Below are 7,810 nucleotides of genomic sequence, written 5' to 3'. Positions count from 1 at the left end.
ATTTAAATTTAACATAGATTTATTAACTAATAACTGTATATGTGTGTTACGTTCCTATCAAACGACGTTTGGAAATGTGTTGCCTTGATGAACTTATGACCAGAATAGATGTATAAAGAAAACAACGAGAGTAAAAGGGACAGATACCTGTCTGTCGTTGTGTACCGATACAATAATGTACAATAATAAAAATATTAGAGATTTTGGCGAATTACCTGTACGTGAGTAGTAATAGTAGCAGTTAAATATTAATATAAATTAAGTAATATTTCCATTCATTTCATTCATTACAAATGATAATATATCTAAATCAACGATGGATCGTTAAATGTAATTCTAGGTAGATAACCATGGGTGTATGAATAAGATGTGTGTATATTTATACATATATTTATATAATAAGATATTTTTAACATGATCGCTCTAGTTTTATAAGAATGTTGTCATTTTCATTTTATCAAAGTTTACACAGGTTAATAATACACGTTCAATATCTAGTGCACCGTACACTTTTTCTACGTAAAAGTAATTTTAACATATTTATATATAATATATGTGAATTTTAATTTTATGTTAAGGAGAGTGCTGATGGATATATTTCTGTTCCTTTTTCGACAATAGTAAAATACATCGCTTAGACTATTGTAAATAACATAAACAGCTGTGAAAGTATATCGCTCGGGTTCCGAGGTTATTAAGATAAGTTAAATAGTTATTAATTTTAACTTCAAATTATTTTTGGAATAGTGTTTGCAGTTGTGGTGTAACCTCTTTTGATGGTGTTAAATTTTTTTCTTAACTTCATAAGGAGGACTAAGTACTGTATCGCTGGCTGTGAGACGGTTGAACAAATCAGGCAAATAGAAGCGCTTTATGAATACCGTCGTATATATGACTTCCGGAACCCTGAGCTGTATGTAAGTAATTCGATTCTACCTAGTTGTGGACAAAGAACCGCTTTTGTATTTTATATAACGTATAAAGTTAACTCTGAAATGAATTTCAATAACCTTTATTGGCAGTAGTGATAGCACAGTATCAATTTTTATTAGTCCAAGTACTTTAAGTACTGTGACAGTTCTTGATACTTGACGTTAACTGTTAATCGGATAAAAGGTTAAAAAAAAATTAATCGTAGTTGTTTGTTTGTGGTCAGTCGGTATAAGGACTGTGAATGGCTAGAACAAGAGTGCACAGACTTATTTTTGCTCTATTTCAGATTACAATCTGGATAGCCATTTGGAATGGAACAGATTATCATTTACATACACCGGATAGTAACACTTGATTTAAAAAAGTACAATTATTTCGCCATATGTAAAGAATATATATATAAAATCGGTTCACTTTTTAAAGTTTTTTTTGTTAATTTTTGTTTAAAAAAAGCAGTTTTGGTACTAACAGTATTTCAGTTCATAAAAGTGTGATAATCTGCTCCAATTCAACTTAAATAATAGAGAATATTATGGCAATTTAAGTGCTAAAATAATAAAATAAAGCATAAATTAATTATACTGAAAGACAACGTAAAGCTGTCCTACAAAAAAAAAAAAAAACAGCCACGCAGTTCTACTTATTTCTTAACAAAACTGTTCGAATTAATTTGCTGCTTTGTTACATTATATTACTAAAGTTGTCTTAGATCTCATTACTATTTCTATAAAATTTTGTAAGTATTTTCTATCCACTCATTAATTATTTAAAAAAAGTTTAAACATGGCAAAAATATATTAATTATGTTAAAAATTTGCTCAATAGGTATATTAGTTTGTAAAGGAATTTGTGACTTGTACGATACAATTTTGCAAGTGCTAAAATAATCGTTTTTGGCTCACTCTGAAATGATATTAATACAATATATCCCGTGGCAAATACTATATGTACCTGAAAAGCAATACTAAAATCTATTTGAGAAAATATAAAATATTTTCAATATTTCTGATATATAACGATTAATTATAAGATAATAATAGATAATTAGAAAATTTACGTTTGCCATAGCATTTATCACAGCACGTTAAGTTTGTAATTTAATAAAAGTGATTTATGGTTGAATGTTGATATGTTGATGAGTACATAGTTATATATATATAATTTTACAATAATATATTATTAATATATTTCATATAAATTAATTAAATAATATAATATAGGATTAATGCATACTATCGCACCTAGGATTAAGTAGGTAGTTTAGCTCTGTACGAGGGGGCGAGGACGGTGTATGTTTTTTTTTTAATTTTTTTTATTAAATATGTATATAAATAGTTCAAATTTACTTTAAGAATTCTATGAAATAACTAGATTTTAAGATTCAGTATTAATTAGTGCAAAACGAAAAACAGATGATACGGTGTTTTTATTATGATAATTTATTATTGAAACAATTTTTTTGTGAATAAATGTTTGTTTTCCTTTATTCTATGAGTATCTTAAAACAAGACACACACCGTCCTTATGTCTTCAGTACGCAACCAAATTCTAAATCACATTTAAATCTAATGTAATTTTAATATATTCAAGTACTTTAATATAAATTTAGGAAAACTAATTACAAAATTACAACCCTTATTTACTATTTAGATATCTGATCTCGATGTATTTCATTATTATAATTTAGATGGCGTATTAAAAAAAAAACAAAAAAAAAAAGAAAAGACGTAGACGCACTTTGACATATTTCAAATAAACGAAGTGCAAGTGGTAGAGTTTACTACCAGAGTAGTGACAGAATCAGATCTTTAGATGTTGATTAGAACATGTATGTAACATCTGTTGAAATAGAAAATAAATTTTACTATCACTGAGATATTTATAAGCAACATCATCATTTTGTCTTTTGATGACAAAAATACATATTAATACGTATTGTTCTAAAATTAAAACGAAAAATGTTTTGCGTTCGAAATTTTAGTTTTACTGCAAAAAGCACACACGAGAACTAAAAATAAATAAATAAATTTTGAAAACTAAATAGGAAATTATAAAACGATGAGACATAAAATTACTTAGAACCTTTAGTTTCGTGTTGTAAACGACTATTTAATTAATTTTCAAATAAAAAAAAGGTAGAAAATTAAATCTAAGCAATTAAATGGAAATGATTCGTAAATATCACAATAAAAAATACTTTAATTATTACACATGTCCGTTTGAACGTCCAACGGATTTTCTATTAATGCCAAAGATAGATATTGAAGCACCGATAGATTGTATTCACAAACCGATTTAAATATGTGCATCTGCAACAAATTACATCTGAATTTTGATATCAGTGACGTAATATACTGACTTCATACTAAATAAAATTTTGTCCACCGTACAATGAAATGTTTGGTCTATTTGAGGTAATGCTTTTTTAAGGCAAATTTTACGACAGTTAGTTACACAATATCGATATCGGTCGATCAATAAAATCTTAAGAAGACATTTTAAAAATCAATAATGTCGAGAATGTACCAAATTATTATAGTTAATATTATAAATCATTTCTAATTTATAACCTACTTACGTTACGACAATCGATAATCAGCTATTCTATAATTGCAATTACGATATTCACGCTATAATTGTTCAAGATTGCGTGACGTCATAAATATTTTAATTAATCATGATGAAATTTATAATTGAACAATCGATTGATAATGGCATATTCAAGTCAGTCTCAAATACTGTCTGTTATGGTACTTTGATGTTTTAGTAAAGATTATTGTGAATTCGTTAGTAGTATTTCGTCAGATTTTCACGAATTTAATGAACTGTCCCTTTAAAATTTTCGGTGATTCATATACACATTTGTATTTTAAGAGTAACGAGACTTTGACGAGTAAATTAAATATACTTTTAATTATTTAAACGACATTTTTTATCGTATCTTCAAAATATTTTTAGTGCCAAATTTAGGCTGTTAATATTTTACATACATCTTAATGTTAGATAAATTTGTAATTGTCTTGATGTTTTAGACGGATGTTTCGTTTCTTTTGTTCTCGAATGTTGCGTGTTAGGAAAATTCGTTTGAGAGTAATTTCAAACGAAAAATAAGCGTAGTTGTTCTTAAATGACCATATCACTTACCCTACAGTAATAAGTCAGGATATTCTTATAGATACGTTACCTCTCGCTCGCAAACAAGACGAATTTTGGACAAGGATAACGTCATAAGACTCTTTTACCGCTAAATTTCCAAACTTTTAAAACGATCGTAATTCTAACAGCGTTCGATTCGTTAGGAAATCATTACCTATAGCTGTCTCTACGCGTGTGTATAACTAGGATAAGGGTAGCAATTCTCCGATGAGCAATGGGAATGATTTTTCGTTTATTGGATTATATCATTAAAACTGTCAAAGACTTCCTATTATTTCTGATCTCGTATATACTTAGATATCGTTATAATTTATCAATAATAATAAACAGGTTTCGTTGAGTATTTACTTTGGAGATTCCGCAATGGTTAAAAACAAAAGTCTTCAAGCAACGCGTCCTGCCTGTGTTGATATACGGAGCCGAAACGTGGACACTGACGAAGGGACTGGTCCACAAGTTTAATGTCGCTCAACGTGCAATGGAACGGGCTATGTTTGGGGTTTCTCTCAAAGATAGGATTAGAAATAAGACTATACGCGAAAGAACCAAAATAACTGACATAGCCTACAGAATTAGCAAGTTGAAGTGGCAGTGGACTAGTCATCTGTGTCGCAGAACCAATGGCTGTTGGAGCAGATGGGTCCTGGAGTGGAGACCGCGTCTTGGCAAACGCAGTATGGGACGTCCTCCGGCCCGTTGGACCGATAATCTACGTAAGATTGCCGGTGTGGGCTGGATGAGGATTGCGGAAAACTGGGATGTCTGGCGCGAACTTGGGGACGCCTATGTCCAGCAGTGGACTGCAATAGGCTGAACTCATTGACTGACTGAATAAGCAGTACGTTTTGAAATCCTCTGGGCGAAAGACTTTCTAAATAAAATTTCAAAATATACAATGACATTTTTATCCTCCTTTTGGTTAATTTAAATTGATGTCTGGAATGCTCTGGAATAAATTTAAAGTTTTCTACAATATACGACGCATCGTTAAGATTCTTGTCACGTCTAAGGCTAGGATTACACCGTCCGCTTATTCTTAAAAGTACTCGGACGTCGTTAACAACGACTACCCCGATCTATTACCCTATAGCTTTAATTAGGTGTGTACGTCTATCATTATAGCATCCTATGATGTGACTGCTTTAGAATCTTCGATAACGAACAACTAAAAGCAAGCAAAAAGGCAGTGTGGCTTAATTTTTTTAAATTATTTTCTTTAGTTTAATAAGACGAACTACGTAGAGATTTTTTTGTTAGTAATTTACAATGAACATTATGAAAATTCTAATTTCAATTCCATAAATTGATTTTTGAAGTGAAACTTCTTGAGGCGCATGAGAGTAATTTTTTTACGGATGAAACGTCGAAGATGTGCAAAGTTTTGATGAAACGGCAACGTTTTTGTCAAACAACAGAGCAACCTAGCGTGTACTATAGAAACTACGAAGGTTGTTACATTATTTATTATTATTGGTTTTCCGATTTCTTACATTTCACAAATGGCAAATTTAAAAATAATTAGGAAGCTCTAATTTGAACTGTTTACGGAAACTACCGTGATATTTTGAATTTCTTTAAAAAAAATCTATATTGTTTTTAGTAAGTAGAGCCACCTAGCGTGTCATAGAGAAACTACAAAGGTTGTTACATTAATATCGATAGTATTACATTGCAAATTAACTGGATGACGCTGGATAGAGTAAAACGTATGAAAAATATCGAATTACGAAATATAATGTCTATAATCTAACTTAATTCGACAAAATACATGATATTCTTGCGGATAATTTATTCCTAAAAATTAGTTTGCCAAAGAAGTTTCATTTCTGACATGTGTAATTTGTACACACACACTTTTTTATTTTTTATTTGACCGCACTGCTGTTAAAGGATATCTTGTAAACGTAGCGTGAACTATTCCACAAAAAAGTTTTTATATTTCTAACCTTCTATGTGCTGTTTGCAGTGCTACGCTTCTTATATAAATATCATAAATGAATCCAGTATTTATACAGCGCCAGGTAATTTACCGGCTCGTTTCCTCACTACGCTCATCTGCATTTAAATCTACAAGTTAATGTCAAGTAAATTATTATTTTTTATTTTAAGTAATTATTAAATCATGTTTTTTTGTAATACGTTTAATAAATGTTAGTTTGTAAGTTATCGATGTTGTTTCAAATAATCGACACCATCAATTTATACTAAGCTAACTCATAAAAGTGAACTTTACAAAACGTGATACCTTTTATAATAATTAAGAGACTTATTTGAAATTTGGTATCTTTATTAGTTAATTTGTTCATTGCAATTACACAATTTTTTATAACATATAAAAAAAAACATTTTATCAAGTTCGAATTAAAAAAAACAACTTATCAAAACTTCGAGTTGCCGTAGTACAAATTGTTGGTGTCGAATAAATGTTCGATGTTTAATGTTTCGATTCTTATTTCGACATTCAAAAATCGTCATTCACTTAAATTATTCGAATAATTTTTTTAATCCGTTAACGATAACAGTTTTTAAACTCTCTTTTTTTAACGTCTCAAATTTTGATATTTGAAAAATTCGTATTCGTTAAAATCATTTGGAGTTTAAATTATTATATATGCAAGCTATCATTTTAGTAATAAAATAAAAAGTGACATAACATATTTCCTCATTCAAATTGTGTTAAAATTATCGCTTTCGACGACAAATTTTTTAATGTCGAAATAAATTAAAATAAATGTTCAATGTTAAATTTGATTCATATTTTAAACGTATGCTCAGTGTTACAAATTATATAATTGTGTTATGTTATTATCAAATATATGTGAAAAAGTTTAATTTCTTTAATGAAATATTATGTACTGTTTTATTAATGTCTTTAATGATGTTGCTCAAAATGAATAACTTTAAACTATGTATGTAGTACCTATTACTGTACGATGTTTAGTTCTGTGATTCAATAAAGAAAAAAATAAATAAACTGTTTCATTTTTTAAGGATCAATGTTAGGTGGTCTCCATTATTTTACGTGTAAGATATATGTGACAATGCTGCGTCACAAGGCAACACGATTCATAACATAAACAAACAAATTAGCACAAAAATTACTGCATATGACGCGAATTAATGCAACAAAATCAAGATTATAGGAATGTTATAACTGCATAACAAATACACTTCAGCCTGTAATATCCCACAGATAGTCCTCTTGCTCCAGGTAGGAGAAGGAAATTACTATTCTTATATTACTTTATTTAGTCGTTTCCAATAAAACGGGCTAACATTTTTTGCTATATTACTGTAATATCGATTCTTAACAATGCTAAAGTTTTTGTCTAAAACAGAGCTTCATAAATATGTTTAATCAAAATTATATAACTATTTTATTCATGTTCCAAATCTTCACAATGGAACTGTTCATGTTGAAAATTGATCAAAATAAAGAAACTAGTTTTTCTTCAAAATCTATTTTGTATCCCATACCTCGATTGTTAATGTTTCCTTCCGTTACAATAATTTATCAAGGATTGCGCGTACGAATTTCTGTGACCTACGCTTTGAAAGAGGTCTTCTGCGTAATCGAGAATTTTCTCATGAGAATAGCTTACTTTTATTAATTATTCTATATGATGTACATTGTATCAAAGTCATAGCGTGTCGTCAATAAATTCTCAGGCAGATGATTTTTTTTATACAATTAGGTTTGTAACAAGCGTACAGCTTGCCT

The sequence above is a fragment of the Melitaea cinxia genome, chromosome Z (assembly GCF_905220565.1).
Source record: "Melitaea cinxia chromosome Z, ilMelCinx1.1, whole genome shotgun sequence".
In the NCBI taxonomy this organism is placed as follows: Eukaryota; Metazoa; Arthropoda; class Insecta; order Lepidoptera; family Nymphalidae; genus Melitaea; species Melitaea cinxia.
Note: the sequence above shows the minus strand (reverse complement) of the source record.